This window comes from Monodon monoceros, unplaced genomic scaffold, assembly GCF_005190385.1.
Source record: "Monodon monoceros isolate NGI ecotype Baffin Bay Population unplaced genomic scaffold, NGI_Narwhal_1 Super_Scaffold_5, whole genome shotgun sequence".
NCBI lineage: Eukaryota > Metazoa > Chordata > Mammalia > Artiodactyla > Monodontidae > Monodon > Monodon monoceros.
The window spans coordinates 95,004,589-95,026,512 of NW_021703782.1; positions in this window are offsets into that span (position 1 = coordinate 95,004,589).

A 21,924-nucleotide genomic window follows, 5' to 3' on the forward strand; every position below is an offset into this window, starting at 1 on the left:
GTTTTATTAGGTCCCATTTGTTTATTTTTATTTCCATTACTCTAGGAGGTGGGTCAAAAAGGATCTTGCTGTGATTTATGTCCTAGAGTGTTCTGCCTATGTTTTCCTCTAAGAGTTTTATAGTGTCTGGCCTTATATTTAGGTCTTTAATACATTTTGAGTTTATTTTTGTGTATGGTGTTAGGGAGTGTTCTAATTTCATTCTTTTACATGTAGCTGTGCACTTTTCCCAGCACCACTTATTGAAGAGGCTGTCTTTTCTCCATTGCATATCTTGCCTCCTTTATCAAAGATAAGGTGACCATATGTGTGTGGGTTTATCCCTGGGCTATCTATCCTGTTCCATTGATCTATATTTCTGTTTTTGTGCCAGTGCCATACTGTCTTGATTCCTGTAGCTTTGTAGTATAGTCTGAAGTCAGGGAGCCTGATTCCTCCAGCTCTGTTTTTCTTTCTCAAGATTGCTTTGGCTATTCGGGGTCTTTTACGTTTCCATACAAATTGTGAAATTTTTTATTATAGTTCTATGAAGAATACCATTGGTAGTTTGATAGGGATTGCATTGAATCTGTAGATTGCTTTGGGTGGTATAGTCATTTTCACAATGTTGCTTCTTCCAATCCAAGAACATGGTATATCTCTCCATCTGTTTGTATCATCTTTAATTTCTTTCATCAGGGTCTTATAGTTAGGTTTATTCCTAGGTATTTTGTTCTTTTTGCTGAAATGGTAAATGGGAGTGTTTCCTTAATTTCTCTTTCAGATTTTTCATCATTAGTGTATAGGAGTGCAAGAGATTTCTGTGCATTAATTTTGTATCCTGCAACTTTACCAAATTCATTGATTAGCTCTAGTAGTTTTCTGGTAGCATCTTTAGGATTCTCTATGTATAGTATCATGTCATCTGCAAACAGTGATAGCTTTATTTCTTCTTTTCCAATTTGGATTCCTTTTATTTCTTTTTCTTCTCTGATTGCTGTGGCTAAAATTTCCAAAACTATGTTGAATAATAGTGGCAAGTGTGGACAACCTTGTCTTGTCCCTGATCTTAGAGGAGATGCTTTCAGTTTTTCACCATCGAGATGATGTTGGCTGTGGGTTTCAGACCCCTTCTCTTCACTAAGAGAACACTCAGAAGATGCTGGCGCATGTCTGGAAGTGAGAAGGCATTTCTACATCATTGCTGACTTTGACAGAGTAATTCTGTTTAGACTTGTACTTAAATCGTCTTAAGTGTTTTTGCCCTTTGAAAATAAATCTATAAAACCAAACAACAACAAAAAAAGGGGGCAAAGTACTTGAATAGATATTTTTCCAAAGAATACATACAAATGGCCGATAGGTATATGAAAAGATGCTCACTAACCATCAGGGAAATGCAAATCAAAATGACAATGAGATACCTGTTAGGCTGATTATTGTCAAAGAGACAAAGGATAAGAAGTGTTGGTGAGGATGTGGAGAAAAGGGAACTCTTGTACACTGTTGGCAGGAATATAAATTGGTACAACCATTATGAAAATATAGGGAAAAAATAAATTAAAATAAATAAAAGAAAAAGTATAGGGTTCCTCAAAAACTTAAAAATAGAACTACTATATGATCCGGCAATCCCACTTCTGGGTATGTATCCAAAGGAAATAAAAACACTATATTGAAGAAATATCTGCACTTCCATTTTAATTGTAGCATTATTCACAGTAGCCGAGATATGGAAACAATCTAAGTGCACCTTCACAGATGAATGGATAAAGAAAATGTAATATTTGTATCTGGGTAGCTAGCTAGCTAGAATAGGATATTATTCAGGCTGTAGAAAGAAGGAAATCCTGCGATTTGTGACAACATAGACGAATCTGGAGGTCATTATGCTAACTGAAATAAGCCAGACAAAGAAAGAAAAAACTGCATGATCTCACTTATACGTAGAACATAAAAGGTCAAATACATAGAAGCAGAGAGTAGAACGGTGGTTACCAACGACAGAGAGTTGGGGGAAATGGGGAGATATTGGTCAAAGAGTACAAATTTGCAGCTGTGTAGGATGAATAAGTATAAATATTTAATACACAGCATGATGACTATAGATAATAATAAACTTAATATTGGAGATTTTCTAAGAGAGTGTATTTCAGATGCTCTATGCATAAAAAAGGGGATAAAGGGGTAACTAAGTGGGGAGATACGTTCATTAGCTTGACTGTAGTAAGCATTTCACTATGCATATATATGTCAAACCATTATGTACACCTTAAATATATTGTTACTTGTAAACTCCCTCAAAAAGAGAGTATATATTGGGAATGTTTGGTCTGTCTATACCTGGGGATGGAAGTATAAACCCCGAATATAAAATTTTTGCTGTGTAACAAGAATTTGGTCATATCCTCAGCACTGGCAGTACCTTATCTATATTGAGAATGGTCCCTAAAATCTGTCTCATTAGGGCAAAGCCATCTTGAGACATGCTTCATTAGCTACTGCACTATGGGACTCCCTTTGTAAACTTGGGTAAAAAAACTTGACATTTTATTAGGGAAAAAGGGACAACTTATGTGTCTCACCAACACATTTAGGTATTTTGGAAGGATCACAAATTAACATGGTGTGGCCTGTGTGTGGCGACTTCTGGATGTGTGATCCTGGAAGAACGCAACTAAGTGGATCGTTCATCATATTCTACCTTATGTCAAATCAGAAGAATTTCAGCACAAATACAAATCGACACATACGTGTGTTTGTGTGTGTGTGCATATGCACTGTGATGTAGAAGAAAGAACATAGCCTTGCAAATCAGATAAATCTGATTCCAATCATTTTACTTCTCTAAGCTTCAGAGTTCTCCACAAAATGGGATTCATAAAAACTGCCTCATAAGGTTTTTGGAAGAATTAAATGAGATAATTAGAAGTCACTTAGTCCCATGCCTGGCACAGTGTATGTGCTCAACACTAGTTACTTTCTGTTTAATAAAAATATTATCTATGCCTCCTGTTCTAAGAAAAAACATCTAGACATATTATCTCTACAACTAGGAGACATTACTTGGAATCATCTCACCACAGATTATGAGAAATAAATAAGATTTCTTGATACTGATGTTATTAACATTGGAGTGCCAGATAGATGTTTTTGGACAAAGGTACGGCATAAATAATAAATATTTGAAAGTAATATATTATATGAACAAATCAACATTTCTTGGGCTTTCCTTGTCATTGTGGCACAATTCCATTTGGGAAAGGAACAGAAGAAATAATGCTCTGTCAGTTCCTAGGTTAATTACTAGTCATCATGTTGGCTGTTTTATGAGGAAAACATGTATTGTAATTGTCACATGTTCAGCTCTAACTTTGCTAATAACCCTTTAAGAAGATCACTGTTAATTATCTAATTTGTCTGGCAAATTAGGCTGATTTAAGAACCCAATATGCCTGCTACAATCTCCCTATAGTTCAAAATTTTCAGAACTTATGTGAAAATATGATTGGCTTAAGTTTTCCATTATGGTGGTATAATTCTTTATTAGCTTCTACCCCATCACCCACCCCAGTTCCTAAATTACATTTGATGAGGCACCAAGAAAGACAGGACTTTGGAGAGGGCCCCTAGGGCCCTATGCTAATTGAATATTACTATCAAAACAAAGCAATCACGAGTCCTGAAGGTATTAAAATCTGGTGCAGAGAAAGTGACAACAGCATAGCCAAGAACAAGAAAAAATGAAAATGAAATGAAGACACATTAGAGGAAGGGCAAACGTAAGCACACCGTTCTGGCTCATCTGCCCTTGTTCAGCCAGAGGAGTCAAGGTCTTTATGAAAGAAGCCAAGGTAACTGATAAAGTCTCTGCTGTAAGCAGTGGTTAAAAGGGAGAGAGTGGTGGAGTTCTGCTGCTGATAAACACTGAAAGACATTCTAGGCTCTTTTACTTTCTTTTCTTTTTTCTTCCCTCCCACCCCCCACTCCCGACTCCTGCATAGCAAGACAACAGCATCCTGAAGTGGCTCCTTTCATGGCATGTTTTTATGGGAAAAGGAGGAAAATTCTTGGTATTTCAGCCTTGCCTGAGATATGACAGAAATGCATCCCACTGCACCTCTATCACCTCACCGCCCCACTGGAATATTTAAAGTGTATGCTCGTCTTAGTCTTGTCCTTTCCTAGACTGAAATAGAATTAAGTTGAGGAGGGATAAAGAGAGAAGTTTCTACACAGCCGAGCAGGAGACCTGAGCTGGAGTCTAGGGCGGGATGAACCGGGAGGACTCCCTGTCTTCTTGGCTGCAGGGCCCTCATCTGCTAAATGAAGGGGGAAAGTAGTTTCACCTGCTATGTCACAGGGCTACAAATACCTGACGGCTGCCTGGATTTCACCGTGGAAGGAGTATAGCTTTCAGCAAAGTGGTTTTATAGCTCTCCGGTGGTTAAAGGCCCATCCTTTGGAATATTTTAGACCTGAGTTTTAATTCTGGGCCCATATCTTGGGCAAATTAAATAATCCTTAGATTGCCTTATCTGTAAGGTAATCTTACAGATAACTTTTGCAATGTTATTATTTGCATGTGTGTGTGTGAAAATTAACTGAGATAAACACAATGCCTGACACAGAGTTAAGTCTCTGATAAAAAGACAGAGCCTTTTACAGAACCCTGTCCCCCGCCTTAGGGCACTAGTGTGAGCATTTGGGGCCTGGTGCTACAGAAACCATTTTAAAATCATGAGATAGCAAGCACATAGATAAAATCCTGGGTCCTCTTTTTTCTTTTTGAAATTAATTAATTTATTTTTATTTATTTATTTTTGCCTGCGTTGGGTCTTCATTGCTGTGCACGGGCTTTCACTAGTTGCGGCGAGCGGGGGCTACTCTTCGTTGCGGTGTGTAGGCTTCTCATTGCACTGGCTTCTCTTGTTGTGGAGCACAGTCTCTAGGCACGTGGGCTTCAGTAGTTGTGGCATATGGGCTCAGGAGTTGTGGCTCGCGGGCTCTAGAGCGCAGGCTCAGTAGTTGTGGCACACAGGCTTAGTTGCTCCGCAGCATGTGGGATCTTCCCGGACCAGGGATCAAACCCGTGTCTCCTGTATTGGCAGGCGGATTCTTAACCACTGTGCCACCAGGGAAGTCCTGAAATCCTGGGTCCTTGATGGCATCACTGAGCCACAAAACCAGCCCTGGAATTGTCAACTACCAGACTTCTTAATAAATCAATTAATAAATACCTGTATTGTTTTAATGACTATTAGTCAGAACTTGCTTATTTCTAATTGGCACCCTAGATGGTACACAATAAGTGTTTAATTGTGGAGAGCTCATTGTAAACACTCAAGTATGGCCTTTTGAAATTGTAAGTATTCAGAATGGTAGTTGTAATTTAGGTGCTGTATTAAGGCTTCTTTTTTCTTCTTCCTTTTCCCAACTTGACTCAGAGCTCCTTGGGGGCACTGAGCTCCAACACTGCAGATGACACATTGTAAAACTTCTGGTCCATTGGCAGCAATCAAATTCACCTCTACAGTACAATTTTATTACAAAGTCTGATGGAAAGGGGGGTATGTAAATCTGGGTTAGAATCCAAGTCTCACTAAATCTTTCTTGCTGTGTCACTTTGGGTAAGTCACTGGCCCCCTCTTAGTTTCCCCCTCTAAAAAATGATGACAATACTTTCTATGTCTCAGGGCTATAGGGATTCAAAGACATAAAATGAATAGAAGACGTTATAAATATTACAAATTTTTAAAGTGTACCCCCACTCCCATTTGAGTTTTTACCCCAAATTTGGCCATTGGAACAAACTAGAAAAGTGAGGGTCCTCTTCAAATCAGCATCTCAAATGTGGCTGAGCTGTGGTCATCATTGTACATTCTCTAGCGTGTTCAGAGGCTTTGCTCCAAAACATCTGGGTGTTTTATGACTTTAATCCCAATTTAAAATTCCACAATGCCTCACACAGTCATCTTTCTTTATCCAGAAAATGCTTTGCATCAGACCAAATAAGAAAAGCATGAGCCTGGTGTGTAATCCTTTCAGCTGTCTTTTGATCTCTCTTCTGCTTCTACTAAGAGTTCAACACACAAGTCACTTCTCCACCACTAAAACAAGGGTTGTACCATAAAGGCCAGTGACTCTTTTATTTCATAGTGGTAAAAGCATTTTAGCAAGTAAGCTGGGCTTAGGTCTCTGTTCTGACACATATTAGCTATGGTATCCTGGGCAGATAACTCACTGAACTACTGTCTTCTCATGAATAAAATAACATGAGAAATACAGGCCTCGCATGGGAACAAAATGAGATCATGCATGTGAAAGAAAGGTCCTGGTAAACAAAGAAGTTCTGCACGGTATCATCCATATTAAAAATCACATGATTTATGAATCATTTCAGTGGCCTGTGTCTTCTTTTACAAAAAGCAACTGGAACGATGGTTTGCAATTCACTGTAGGTGCTTCCCTTAATTTTTCCAAGGAAATTTATTTCAAGAACTCTTGCTTGTGTGATTGAATCAACGGATCCAAATAAGGCTTGCAAAATAGCCATCAGTTATCAAATATTTTCTTTGAATTCTTTTCCTAACCGGTACCTAGAGAATCTTCCTGTTGAGGGACTACTAGAGACTAGGAAGTAAACTAAAGAAAGAAAAGTATACAGAAGAAGCTATAAGATGTGAAAAAAAAAAAAAGCACAGGTGTATTCATTTCCTAGGACTGCTGAAACAAATTATGACAAACTTGGTGGTCTAAACCAACAGAAATTTATTCTCTATAGATCTGGAGGCCAGGAGTCTGAAGTCAATGTGTTGGCAGTGTTGGATCCTTCTGGAGGGTCTGAGGGCGAATCTGTTCCAGGCTTTTCCCCTAGCTTCAGGTGGCTGCCAGCAACCTCACACTCCTCGCCTTGTACCCACATCACTCCAATCTCTGCCTTCACCTTCACACCACCTTCTCCTCTGTGTCTTCTTTTGTGTCTCTTTATAAGGAAAGTTATCACTGGATTTAGGATTCACCAGTAATCCAGAATGATCTCATCTCAAGATCCTTAGCTTAATTACATCGGCAAAGACTCTCTTCCCCAATACGGTCACATTCACAAGTTCCAAGTGGACTTATCCTTTGGGTTCCATTCAACCTACTACAATGCTCTCAGAGTTATACTAACCTGGATTTGAATCCCAGCTTACACACTAACTGTGCAACTTCTACTCTTTGGAGAAATCACATCCTCACTTGTAAAATGTTGCCATGATAATATCTTTACAAGATTGTTGTGACCTTAAAAGAAACCATGAATAATGAGTGCCTGCCAGCCACTAGCCACTCAATACATGGTAACAATTTTTAAAAATAAATGCTGGCTTTGGCACATCTAATATTCATGAAATAAAAGCCAGTCCAAAGGAAGAAAGAAATACTCAGATTTAGTAGAAAGTGCCCTGGACTAGGTCTCAGAAGCTCTTTATCTAAATTCTGCTACTCACCCATTAATTCTAACAACTTTGAACAGTTTTGTCTCACTTAGTGGTGCAGAATTTACTCTCCCCACTTGTAAATTGTATGAGTTGAACTAGAAAACCTTTGATTTCTTCCCTTTTTCTGACATTCTGGAGTTTTACAAGTATAACATTTTAGATTGCGTTGGGAATAACTGGGTGGGAAAACACCCCAAAATTCCTACAGTGCAACAGGAAAGGAAACCTTTAGCCACCGTCTTGACTTCACATAGTTTTGAAGGTTTGTTTTTAGGGATAGACTTTAGTTAGGTGCCCCTCCTATCCGCTTCTGGAAAGTGCAGTGAGCAGGCTAAAGTGAAACTTTGGGGACAGCTCTTATCTTTTCAGACTTTCAGCTGAGATCCTCCAACCCCAACTGCCAATTGCTCACCCACCACTCTTCTGAACCCTGTCACTGCCTTTGAGAAATGGTCTCCCTGCCTTCTTGGGCAGGTAAAGTCTGGGGGTAGGAATGCAGAGATGATCTGGACAGTCAAAAAACTATGCATGCAACTAGGGCTGGCTATATAATTTGTGGGGCTTCTTGTTCAAAATCAGGACAAAAGTGCCATTCAAGGTACAAAAACATAGCTTCCTTTCTTCCACAGTCTCTCCCAGGCCGTCAGGATGTTTTTTGTTTGCTGCTGAATGCTGCACTCCCTCTGGCAGGAGGACACTCACAGTGTGAGTGCAGACCTTCCTGGGTGCACAGGGCCCCAGGCCACACATTTCTGTATTCACCTGGCTGTTGGCAGGATCCTCCAGCCTGATGTAGCATGCCCTGGCTGGACGCTGAGATGCAACTTTCCCTTCCCAGGGTCCCCTGCTCCAACACCCGGGGATGTGCAGCCATCAAAGAACTGCAACCTCCACACTGGGTCACACTCGGTACCTGGATCATGGGTGGGTGAGAGGCTCACCTCCACCACTGACTCACCTGCAGAATGGGCAGAGACGCTGCCAACCTGGGGCAGGGAATGCTGCTGCCATGCCCCTCCCAGATTTACCATGGAGCCTGTGTGCTTGACCCCCAAACATCCGGGACTCAGGACCCCGCAGGAGGTAGCAGGCAACAGTGGAACACGGGCCTCACCCTGCCCATCACTACCTGGTCATCATTCTGGATGACGAAGGCAAAGGACAGGGCTGGGAGGGGGAAGCCTGCTTGGAGCTCAGGCTCCAAGCCCCTGGCGCATGATCTATTGTCCCATCAGACTTCACTTACGCAATACAAATCCAAACAAAAAATTAAGGATTTCAGGACAGTGACTGGGGAGCATTAAACCCAGATTGTGTGGCCCTTCCGAGTGCAGGGTCTGTGTGGTCACAACTGGTCCCACACCCATGGAGCCGAGCCCACCAGCAACACAAGCCTAAACATACGTCCGGCAACTGACCTCCTCTGAGATGTGACTTACTTGATCTTCCCCTCCAGACTAAAGAACATGTTTCCCTGGGATTAGGGAGAGTTTCCAGAAGCCCCTTTCCATGTGGAGTTCTGCTAGGCTCTAGGAAGGACTCAGCTATTTTCCATCTATTGCACTTCGCTCCTGGAGGGACATAGGAAAGATTGTGAGGGTTCTGAAAGACTGAAACTACTTAGCCAATGGTGAGCTCCCCGAAGGTCACTCTGTGTCCTCTCATCTCTCTGTGAGCTGTTTACCTCTGGACAAGCAGCCTTCGACTCCAAAATTAGCAACACTTCTTTTTATACCCCAATTATTGTAGCATGTACTCCAACCAGTCTAAACCCCCAAAGTGGTATACCACCCCACCTAGTGTTTCTTGGCTGTTTAAGAGACCTTTGCAGGTTATACTCTGATACGTACAGGCGGAGGGAAATCCTTCCTTCTTCCACACCATCTGGTTGTGACATATCTAACTTTGTAGGTTGGCTTGAACCTCACTAGACTGCCATTCCACTGGGCACAACTGTCCTCACTGGGCTAGGTTCACTTCTACCTCCTGCTCTGACCAAGGATGAGGAAACACTCTTAGATACTGAGGATAACAAAATGGACATAGGACACAGAGTGTAACATATAATTGCTCCAAGAAGTGGCTTCATTCAAAACCCACTGGTCAAGTACAACTTGATGGTCCCTTATGTAGTCATGTTTGCCTAGCTCTCAGTCTTACGCAGGAACCAGTTCTCGGCATGCCCCCCTCACCCATCGCATCCCAGTTGCCGGGGGTTGCTAAGCATCTCCCCATCACAGTCAAGTCTAATGAAGCCTGCCTCCGTATAAAAGTGGGAACTTTTCCCTCCTAGTTTCTAAAGAGTTCTTGACCCAGTCCTTATCTTCTGCAACAGGATTAGATTGCTCCCCTGATGACTGACAAAGGGGATTATACATTCTCTTCAGGGAAAACTTCACATTCGCCCACAAGTGGGTATTATGGTCCCTTGAGCTAGAGTAGACAGTCTTCATTGTTTGGTACATTTCTATGCACTAGTAAATAATACCAGGTGAGGGTAATTCACTCTATGTTCTCTCTACTGCTGAGTTCCGTTCTGTCCCTGCCCCCCCCTCTCTAACAAGCTTCCCACTAGATCAATATGATGAATGTATCAGATCTACACACCCCTTACTTATAATTCCTTTTTATCTACTCTGCTTCTCCTATACGCAGCTGCTCATAATTCCACAAGAACACTCTCTGATTTAGGAGAATATTTTTTCCAGGGAAGTAACTTTCTGAAGCCTGATTTAAAATACATGTAAATATTATGTATGTATATGTGCGCTTATCAACTTGTCATCTAAATCTGAGGAATTTACATCAGGTGGGTGGTGGTGTTCCATTGAGATCATCTTGAATAACTAGGAGTGACTTTTGGAGTTTTTGTTTTACGTTGATACCTAGAAGGGGCTATAAAGTGATTTTCTCAGTATAAAAGGGTCTAAATAGACTGACTGGGAGGTTCTTTTGTACTAGATGCTATTCCATGCCTGTGTCAAGGTGAGACCGGCGACCAGGCAGAGTATGGAAGTAGATAAATAACAAAGATTCCTGTCTTCATGGAGTTTCTGGTATAGGTGGAAATGGACAACAAAGGTGTAAACAGATAAACAGCACACTTGCAGGTAATGATGAATGCCAGGAAAATAAAAGGTAGCACAGTGAGAAAGTGACTAGGCTGGTAGTCCTTAGACTGGCTGGTCAGAGGAGCATTTCTGAGGTCAAGATGTTTGACTGAGACTTGACTAAGAAGAAGAGGAGGCAGCCATGCAAAGATCTGGGCTCAAAGCTTTCAGGCAAAGGAAACAGCTAGGGAAATGCCCTGGGGTGGGAATAATCAGCTCTTAAGGAACAGAATGAATGTTGGTATGACTCGAGCAGAGTGAAAATGTGGAGGATGAGCTGAGCTCTGACTAGAGACAGAGCCCAGTCCAGCAGGGCATGAGTAGGCCATGTTAAGGAACCTGAAATCCAGATAATTTGACGCTTTTTTTTTTTTTTTTTTTTGCGGTACGCGGGCCTCTCACTGCTGTGGCCTCTCCCGTTGCGGAGCACAGGCTCCGGACGCGCAAGCTCAGTGGCCACGGCTCACGGGCCCAGCCGCTCCGCGGCATGTGGGATCTTCCCGGACCAGGGCACGAACCCGCATCCCCAGCATCGGCAGGCGGACTCTCAACCACTGTGCCACCAGGGAAGCCCAATTTGATGTTTTTAAGCAAGAAAATGGCATGGTATATTTAAAATATCCTTTTGACTGCTTTGGAGAAAAGATATGGTAGATGATAATAGTGGAAACAGAGAAAGCAGTTGGAAAGCCATCATGATAGGCAGGGTGAGAGATGAGTATGGCTTGTGTCTGAATGGTAGCAGTAGAGTTGGCCAGGGAGGAGAGATTTCAGAATATTTTCTGCAGGTGAGGGAAGTAGGACTCAGTGATAGACTAGATGTGGAAGAGGTAAAGGAAAGAGAAATCAAAGATGACTCCTATAATTTTGACTTGAGCAATTGGGTAGGTGTCATGTGAAAGCATCTTCTGAGATAGAAAGACTGGAGGAGGAAGGAGTGTGGCTGGATAATGAGTAACTGCCTCCTAAGGTGAGGCCAAAGGAACCAGGGAAACTGTTTACACCTTTCAAATTACCACTATTTTCACCTTTATAAGCAAACAAAACAATTTTAAGTTTCTGTCTCGACTGGGTACTTCACTGTGGTTCAGTCTCCAGACTTAGAACAGGGCCATACACAGAGTGAGTCTTGAAAATAAATATAGACACATATCAGTTGAACGGTATGAGAGTAAAGCAAACTTAACACTGGCAACGACTTCGCAGTTTACAAAGCACTTTCCCATTCTGATCCTCACTTTAACCCTACAGAAGAAATAATATTGCGACCCCTATTTTACAGAAGAGAAAACTGAAGCCAAAGGAATAAAGTGACCGTTTCAGGCTTACGTAACTCCGCTGGATCCTGAAACACAGGTATCTTGAAACTGCGGTCCCAGCCTTTGTCAATAAGACAAAGAGTCCTGGAAAATCTCCCTGTGTATAAAGTCCCAGGAGCTTTTCCCTCCATCACTTTACATCAGCCAGACTCTGACTCACAGCTGGAGAATTAGCCTCCTTATTATGTAGTTCATTCCATGAGTACACACCAAGTGTTGTTTTCTGTAACAGGCTGAAGTTGCTACCTCTTTCGGTCTCTTTCTTCCATTAAACACGGGAGTATTTTTCCTTGGAAAACTGTGCCCAGGTTAAGGGGGCTTCTCCCTGGTTCTGTGTAGATGCTTTGATATGCTCCAAACTCAATAACTTTCCTTCAATCCCTGGGACCTTGGGAACAGCCAACCCACATGTGGTGGGAAGCGAGGCAAGAGGGAAGGAGGAATGTGAGGGAGACACAAACACAGCACAATGTTTTCTTTCTGAGAAACTTCATCAAGGCTCCGATTCCAGTGACCTCACCTTCAAGCAATGCCAGCTCCTTTGCTCTAAATCAAAGTTGACTTGTGGTGGTGGTTCACATGCTTTGAGTCTAATGAGCCTACAGCTTCTGATGTTGCAAAAGAATTCCTGAGGGTAGTTAGCATCTGCCCTCTGAGGTCAGGACAGTCAATGACCCTGACATATGTCAACTTCCATGTTTCAGGGGAGAATCCTGAAGGAAGGTGTACATGGGACACTGGGCTGTCCATGTGGTGAGCCTCATTCAAACTGGGACGCTTGCTGCAAACTAGCAGGGTGTATATTCTGTACTCTCCTTTCAAGGAAATGAAACTAAATTATAGAAACAGGCTCTCAAGGGAGCGCCCTGCTTTTGTTCTTGTCTCTCACCCTTACGTCTTTTCTCAAAGCACTTCATGTCACTTCTCTGCTCATAATCTTCTAGTGCCGACTTTTCAGAAATAGAATATAATCCATGTGTTTTTGATGTCCTACAAGGCCATTCATGATCTGACCCCTGGCTATATCTGACTTCTTTTATCACCGTTTTCAGTACTCATTCCCATACCAGCTACTCCAGTCTTCTTGCTATTCCTAAAGCATATTAAGGACTCTCTGACTCACAGTCATTGGAACTGTTGTTTCCTTTCTAACTGAATGGAAGTCTCTTTCCACATAAGAGTGTCATGGCTCATTTCTTCAGTGCATTCAGGTTTCTGCTCAAATATGACATCTTAAGAGCATCCTGGCACTGCCATGGTGGTCTCTTTAATAGTCCTGTGATGATTAATTTCATGAGTCAACTTGACTGGGCCATGGGGTGCCCAGATATTTTCTTAAACACTATTCTGAGGGCATTTTAAAAATTTATTTATTTATTTATTTTTGGCTGCATTGGGTCCTCATTGCTGCACGCGGGCTTTCTCTATTTGCGGCGAGCAGGGGCTACTCTTTGTTGCGGCGCGCAGGCTTCTCATTGCAGTGGCCTCTCCTGTTGCGGAGCACAGGCTCTAGGCACGCAGGCTTCAGTAGTTGTGGCACATGGGCTCAGTAGTTGTGGCGCACAGGTTTAGTCGCTCCACGGCATGTGGGATCTTCCCGGACCAGGGCTCGAACCCGTGTCCCCTGCACTGGCAGGCAGATTCCCAAACACCGTGCCACCAGGGAAGCCCACTGAGAGCATTTTTGATGAGATTAACATTTAAATCTGTTGAGTGAAGCAGATTGCCCTCCCTAATATGGGTGGGTCTCATCCAATCAGTTGAAGGCATGAATAAAATAAGAAGGCTGATCCTCCCTGGTAAGAGAGAATTCTTCTTGCCTGATAGCTTTTGAACTGGGGTATCAGCTCTTTTCCTGCCTGATACTCTTCAAACTAGGACATCTGCTTTTTTGTGTCTTCAGATTAAAACTGAAACACTGTCTTTTCCTGAGTCTCAAGCCTGCTGCCCTTCTGACTAAAACTATACTACTGGCTTACCTGGTTTTCAGACCTTGATACTCAGACTGGAACTAAACCATTGGCTCTCATGGGTCTCAAACTTGCTGACTTATCCTGTACATTTTAGGACTTACCAGCCTCTATAACTGCATGAGTTAATTCCTTATAATAAATCTATCTATCTATCTATCCTATTTGTTCTGTTTTTCTGGATAACCCTGAGTAATACAAATACCAAATTAAGAATAAAATAGGATAAAATATAACAAATTTAAAGAGTTTTTAATTCAATACCAATATACCCATCACCTAGATTCTACTTCTAATACTTTATAATACTTGTCTCCTCTGATATGAACTTGAACACCTCAAAGAAGTCTAACATGTCATCAGCAACTGTGACAAAGTTATGCCTTTTAATGAATTTAAATCTGTCTTCAAGTGTCAATTTATTGCTCTTAATAAGTTTGTCATTTAAATATTAAATTCTAAGAAAACATCTTTTAAATGCCAAACCATAAGTTGAATCTTTATGACAAAGTAAATTAATTCCTCTTTGTCAATTTTATATAAATTTAAATATATTTTCTATAAAATATTTTTCTATTAAAATGTTTGCTAGAACTTTTATTGGGATGGCATTGAATCTACAGATCAATTTGGGAGCACTGACATTTTAATAACATTGAGTTTTTGACCCAGAACACAATATATTTCTATATTTATTTAGTTCTTATTTAATTTTCTCAGCAATGTTGTGGAAGTGGCAGCATACAGGTCTTTTGTCAGATTCATTCCTAAGTATTTCATATTTAAATGATATTGTAAATGGTAGTATTTCTTTAATTTGAATTCTGGTTTGTTGCAAACACACACACACACACACACACACACACACATATGATTTTTTTAACCTTTTTCTTGTATCTTACAACTTTGACAATCTAATTTATTAAGTTCAGGTTTTAAAAAAATATAGGGGGGGGTTTCCCTGGTGGTGCAGTGGCTAAGAATCTGTCTGCCAGTGCAGGGGACACAGGTTCAAGCCCTGGTCCAGGAGGAGCCCACATGCCACGGAGTAACTAAGGCCATGTGCCACAACTACTGAACCTGTGCTCTAGAGCCCGTGAGCCACAACTACTGAAGCCCGTGCGCTTAGAGCCCATGCTCTGCAACAAGAGAAGCCACCACAATGAGAAGCCTGCACACTGCAATGAAGAGTAGCTCCCACTCGCCACAACTAGAGAAAGCCCGCGTGCAGCAACAAAGACCCAATGCAGCCAAAAATAAATAAATAAAAAATAAATAAATTTTTAAAAGGAAAGAAATATGGGGGTGTGTAGATTTTGTTGAATTTTCTACTTAAAAGATCATGTCATCTGTGGATTAAGCAGTTTATTTTCACCTTTTAATCTAGTTCTTATTTTCTTTTCTTGTCTTATTTCACTTGCTACATACAACCTCCACTACAATGTAAAAAAATAAGGATAAGAGTAATCATTGTTATCTTATTTGAGATCTTAGGAGAAACCATTCAGTCTTTCACCATTAAGTACGATATTAGCTTCAGGGTTGTTTGTTTTATTTATTTGTTATCAGATTGGGAAGTTACCTTCTATTTTTAGTTTGCTTAGAGGTTTGTTTGTTTTTGTTTTCTTTTGTTTAATTAGGAATAGATGTTTGATTGTGTCAAATGCTTTTTCTGCATGTATTGATATGATCATATTTTTTATTCCTTTAGTCTGTTAATATGAAAAATTATATTAGTTTATTTTCAAATGTTAAACTAACCTGACATTCCTGGGATAAACTTCACTTGGTTATTGTGCATTGTCTTTGTCACATATTGTTTGTTTGATTTACTAAACATTTATTTAGAATTTTGCATTTATATTCGTCAGGGATACTGGAATGCAGTTTTCCTTTTATTTGTAATGTCCTTTTTTGGTTTTTGGATAAGAATAGTGTTTGCCTCATAGAATGAGTTGGGCAACAGTCCCTCCTCTACAATTTTCTGGAAGAGGTCATGTAGAATGGCAATTATTGTTCCCATAAATGTTTGGTAGAATCATCAGTGAAACCATTGGGGACTGGGGTTTTCCCTGTGGGATGTTTAACTACAAAGTCAATTTATTTAATGGATATGGATTATTTCCTTTTTTCTTCTTGAATGAACTTTGGAATTTTCTGTCTTTCAGGGAATTTTTCCATGTCATTTAATTGTTGAATTTGTTAGCATAAAGTTGCTATAATATTTCCTTATTGACCTTTTAAAATCAGTAGACTCTATAATGATGTCAATTTTCTCATTCACAAATGATGTGTGTCCTCTCTCTCTCTCTCAGTATCTCACTGTCTCTTTGTCTCCATCTGTCTCTCTATTTCTATCTCTATCTCTCAAACAGTCTTACTAGTTATTAATCAATTTTATTGATATTCTAAAAGAAGTAGATATTTGATTCAATGATTTATCTCTATTATTTTTGTTTTCTAATTTATTGATTTCTGTGCTGATTTTTAGTATGTCCTTTCTCCAACTTACTTTAGCTTCAATATAGTCTTCTTTTTCTAGTTTTTAACACTGGAAATGATGTCATGGTATTGAGATCTTTCTTCTTTCCTAATTAAGGTATTAGTGCCATAAATCTCCCTTGAAGAACTGCATTAGAAGTAACTCACATATTTTGATATACTGTGTTTTTATTTTTATTTAGCTCAAAATTTTTCCAATTTACCTTTTAATTTTCTTTCTTCTATGGTTATTTAGAAGTGAGTTATTTATTTACCAAATGTCTTTGGATTTTCTGGAGATCTTTCTAATTTAATTCCATTCTGGTTAAAGACAATACTTTGTATAAATTTAATCTTTTAAGATTTATTGAGACTTATTTCATGGCCCAGAATGTGTTCCATCTAGGTAAAAAATTTTGTGCACTTGAATGTTTATCATTCTGTTGTTGAGTGGTGTACTGTAAAAGTCAGTTAAGTCAAGTGGGTTGATAGTTTTGCTCAAATCTTTTCTATCTGTTCCTGTTTTCTGTCAACTGCTTCCATTAATTATTGAGAGGTGAGTGTTGATATATTTAAGTATAATTGTGGATTTGTCTACTTTTTAAAATTTTTTTATTAGAGTATAGTTGACTTACAACGTTGTGTTAGTTTCAGGTGTACAGCAAAGTGAATCTGTTATACATATACATATATCCACTCTTTTTTAGATTTTTTTCCCATATAGACCATTACCTGTGCTATACAGTAGGTCCTTATTAGTTATCTATATTATATAGAGTCATGTGTTTATGTCAATCCCAATCTTCCAATTTATGCCTCCCCCACTTACCCCCTGGTAACCATAAGTTTGTTTTCTACATCTGTAACTCTATTTCTGTTTTGTAGATAAGTTCATTTGTACCCTTTCTTAGGTTCCACATATAAGCAGTATCATATGATATTTGTCTTTGTCTGACTTACTGCACTTAGTATGAGAATCTCTAGCTCCATTCATGTTGCTGCAAATGGCATTATTTTGTTCTTTTTTTACGGCTGAGTAATATTCCATTGTATATACATACCACATCTTCTTTATCCATTTCTCCGTTGATGGATATTTAGGTTGCTTCCATGTCCTAGCTATTGTAAATAGTGCTGCAATGAACACTGGGGTTCATGTGTCTTTTTGAATAATCGTTTTCTCCAGATATATGCCCAGGGGAGCAGACACCTAAGGGTGGCCCACACGCAGAGGTGGGGCTGAGACCAAAGCTAAGCCCCAAGGGCTGTGCAACTAAGGAAGAAGAACTGAAATCTCTCCCTGCAGCTGCACAAGCCATGGATTAAACCCCCACAACTGGCTTGGTAAACTCAGCACCTGCAGACCATCTAAATGGACAGTGAGTGCTGCCGCAACTGAGATGTGTCTAGCTGTAGCAGCTGTGGGCTTTGTGGGCATGTAAATGTAGGGTTTGGGCCAGGTGAGAGTCTGAGCTTCCCCCACAGTGTCCACAATGGGTTCAGAGACTTCCCTAGAGGTTTGGAGGGTCTTCTGGGAAGATGGGGGTTTGCTGTAGCTCACCATGGGGGCAAAGACACTGGTAGTGGAGGTCCCAGGGAATTTGTTCTTGTTGTTTTATTTATTTTATTTATTTTTATTAAAAATTTAAAAAAATTTTAACTTTATTTTATTTAATTAATTATTTATTGCTTCTTTCCTGTATTTTTTTTTGTTGTTTTTGTTTTATGGTTTTTTTCCTTTTCTTTTTGTTAGTTGTGTTTTTATTGTTTGTTTTGGTTTTGTGTTTGGTTGTTTTTTTGTTTGCTTCTTTTGTTTTTATTGTTTGCTTTGGTTTTTGTTTGCCTTTTTTGTCTACTTTTTATGGCATTACTTTTGATTTTTGCTTTGTGTATATTGAAGATCTGTTATTAGTTTTAGGATTATTATGTTCTTTTGATGAACCTCCCCTTGTATGGAATGACTTTCTTTATCCCTTGTACTATTCTTTACTCTGAAATCTACTTATCCTGATATCGATATAGTCACTTTTGCTTTCTTTTAATTAGTGTTAGCATGGTATGTCATTTTCCATCTACCAAATTTTAACCTATTTGTCTTTTTATATTTAATAAATTGTGTTTCTTATAGGATTTCTCATCTGTTTTATAATCTTTGACTTTTAATGAGGGTATTTTGATCATTTATATTAAAATGGTAATTGATATTAGTATTAAATTGATCATTGCTAATTAAATTGCTATTTGTTTTCTGTTTGTCACATCTGTTCTTTGCTCCCTTTTTTATCCCCTGCCTTTATTTGGAATTAACTGAATATTTTATGATTGTATTTATTTCCTTTATTGACTTATAAATTATAATACTTTATTTGCTATTTTAGGATGTATAATATATGTTTTAACATATCAGTCTACCTTCAAGTGATATTGTATCACTTTTCTGCTTCTGAATTTTATTTATTGTTGGCATACATTTTACTTTTACATGTCATAAATCCCATTATTATATTATTATTATTTTTGTTTAAAAAATGAATGATCATTTAAAATGCTTTAAATATTCAATAGTAAGAAAAACTCATATATTTACCCACATAGCTGCCATTTCCAGTGTCCTTCACTCCTTTGTGTTGATCCATATTTCCTTCTGGTATTGTCCTACCGCCTAAAAGAATTCCTTTGACGTTTCTTTTAACTCGTGTCTAGTGGTGGTGAGTTGTTTCAGCTTTTCTATCCCTGAAAATGTCTATTTTTCCTTTGTTTTACAAAGATATTTTCACTCTGCATAAAACTCTAGGTTCTGGGTTGACATAATTTTTAAAAATTATAACTTTTTTAAAGTTATAATTTCGGGCTTCCCTGGTGGCGCAGTGGTCGAGAGTCTGCCTGCCGATGCAGGGGACACAGGTTCGTGCCCCGGTCCGGGAAGATCCCACATGCCGCGGAGCAGCTGGGCCCGTGAGCCATGGCCACTGAGCCTGCGCGTCCGGAGCCTGTGCTCCACAACGGGAGAGGCCACAACAGTGAGAGGCCACACACACACACACAAAAAGTTATAATTTCACTACTTTAAAGATGTTGCTTTCCTGTCTTCTTGCATGACTTCTGACTGTTTTAGTGTCTTTGCCTGCTACTTTTAAAATCTGTGTCAGTTTTGGACTCGTTTCAGGTGATTGATTTTTCTCCTCATTATGAGCCATATTTTTCACTTCCATTTTTAAAAAATTAATTAATTAATTAATTAATTTTTGTCTGCATTGGGTGTTTGTTGCTGCTCACGGGCTTTCTCTAGTTGCAGCAAGCGGGGGCTACTCTTCGTTGCGGTGCATGGGGTTCTCATTGCGGTTGCTTCTCTTGTTGCAGAGCATGGGCTCTAGCTGCATGAGCTTCAGTGGTTGTGGCATGTGGGCTCAGTAGTTGTGACACACGGGCTTAGCTGTGGCACACGTGGCACGTGGGATCTTCCCAGACCAGGGCTCAAACCCATGTCCCCTGCATTGGAAGGCGGATTCTTAACCACTGTGCCACCAGGGAAGTCCCTCTCTTTCATTTTATGCTCGGTAGTTTTATCCTGGATTCTGAACATTGTAAATATTACCTTATTGGGGGCTGGTTCTATTTATATACTTGTAAATATTATTTAGCTATTTTCTGAGATACAGTTAAGTTAGTTGGAAATATTATGATCCTCCTATGTCTTGCTTTTAAGATCTGTTGATTGAGATAAGAACAATCTTCAGTCTAGATGGAATTATTCCCACTACTGTGGCAACACCCTTTTTTTGTTTTCTACCTAATGTCCCATGGATCACAAGATTTTCTATTCTGGCTGATGGGAAAATGCACTATTTCTGGTCCTGAATGAATATCTAGTACTGTTCCTTCTAAATTTTTTGGTTGTTTTCTCCCAGTTTTCAGTAGTTTCTCTACATGAAAGCACTGTTCAGTAGTCAATTAAATACTAGACAAGGATCCTCTGCACGTCTGTGAATTTCTCTCCATGTACTGCTCTCTCCTCATCAATATTCTGTTCCATGAACACTAACCACTTTGGTCTCTCTGGAATCACCAGTCTATTATCTCAATTCAGAGAGTTCACTGGGCTTTGTCTGTGTTTCCTCTCTTTGTGCTATGGCCCAGAGAACTTCTCAAGACAGTAAACTGAGGCAATTATAAGACTCATCTAATTTTTTTGGCCTAATGTCCAGTGTCTTGAAAACCATGATCTCACGTATTTTGTCTGTCTGTTGTTGTTTTAGTGCCTCTAGTACTCCATCTTTGCTAGAAGTGGATATCAGACTGTCAGGAGAAGGAAACCAAGTAGAATGAAAGGATTTAAGGATCAGGTTTAACTGGATTTTTATTTCTGAATTTTCCACTTATTCTGTAAGCTTGTAAATATTTTTTTCTCTTTTGAAGACTTCAGTTGTCCAACTGTAAGATGGAGAAAATAAAACTTGTCTCAAATGGTTGCTCTGAGGACTAAATAAAGTGTTGGTAATAATCCAACAGAGTGCACAATAAATGTCTGTGTCCCGTCCTTTTGGTGGCACATGGTACGGTTGATTTGTTGAGATTGTGTCAACTAATCATAGCTTTCTCTATCAGTGTTCCTGCTTAGAGACAACTTCTCAAACAGTTCTTGTGGAATCACTTATTTGTACTTGACAGCAGGAATTCAAATTCATTTCTGCTAAATACTATTCTGTTAGAATCAGATTTATCCTTGTCTCACTCCATTCCTGTTTCTCTGGATATTAACTCTGATGGCTAACCATTTTCTCTACATCTTCCAAACAAAACTGTCATTTACAAATTGGCTGAGCACACCTTTCATCTAAAGTGTAACTCTCCATCTTGAAGTATTATCTTGTAATAAACACCTAAACATCTCCATTTGCCTCCCATATTCTGGTTAAAAAAAAAAAAAGGTACACATATTGAGTGTATTTATAGTTTCTAAAAACTGTAAATCCAGAAAAATAAGACCACTTGTTATGCGTCAAGGGCATGACCAATGCATTACTTCACAACCAGAAAACCAGCGAATTTCACAACATGTGACATCAGAACCAATATACAAGCATCTTTTTAACACTGCGTAATTTTAAGAATGACATATTTTATGAGCCAACATGATCTCTAGATTGTATTAATATCTGATTGATGTTTCAAATGTCTCTAATAGTCAGCCTGGGTAGTCAGATAAAAAGAAAAAAGAAGAGACTTCATAAGAAGTCTGATACAGAACCTAGCATTGATCATCAGAATGTTTGCCTGGAGTGTCCATTGATACCAATTTAAAACCCTAGTGGTGGGACAAATTGGGAGATTAAGTTTGACATAAATACCCTACCATGTGTAAAATAGATAGCTAGTGGGAACCTGCTGTATAGCATAGGGAGCTCAGTTCGGGGCTCTGTGATGACCTAGATGGGTGGAATGGGGGTGTGGGAAGGAGGTCCAAGAGGGAGGGGATAGAGATATACGTATAGCTGATTCACTTCATTGTACAGCAGAAACTAACACAACATTGTAAAGCAATTTTACTTGAATAAAAAAAAAAAAAACAACGAAAAAACAC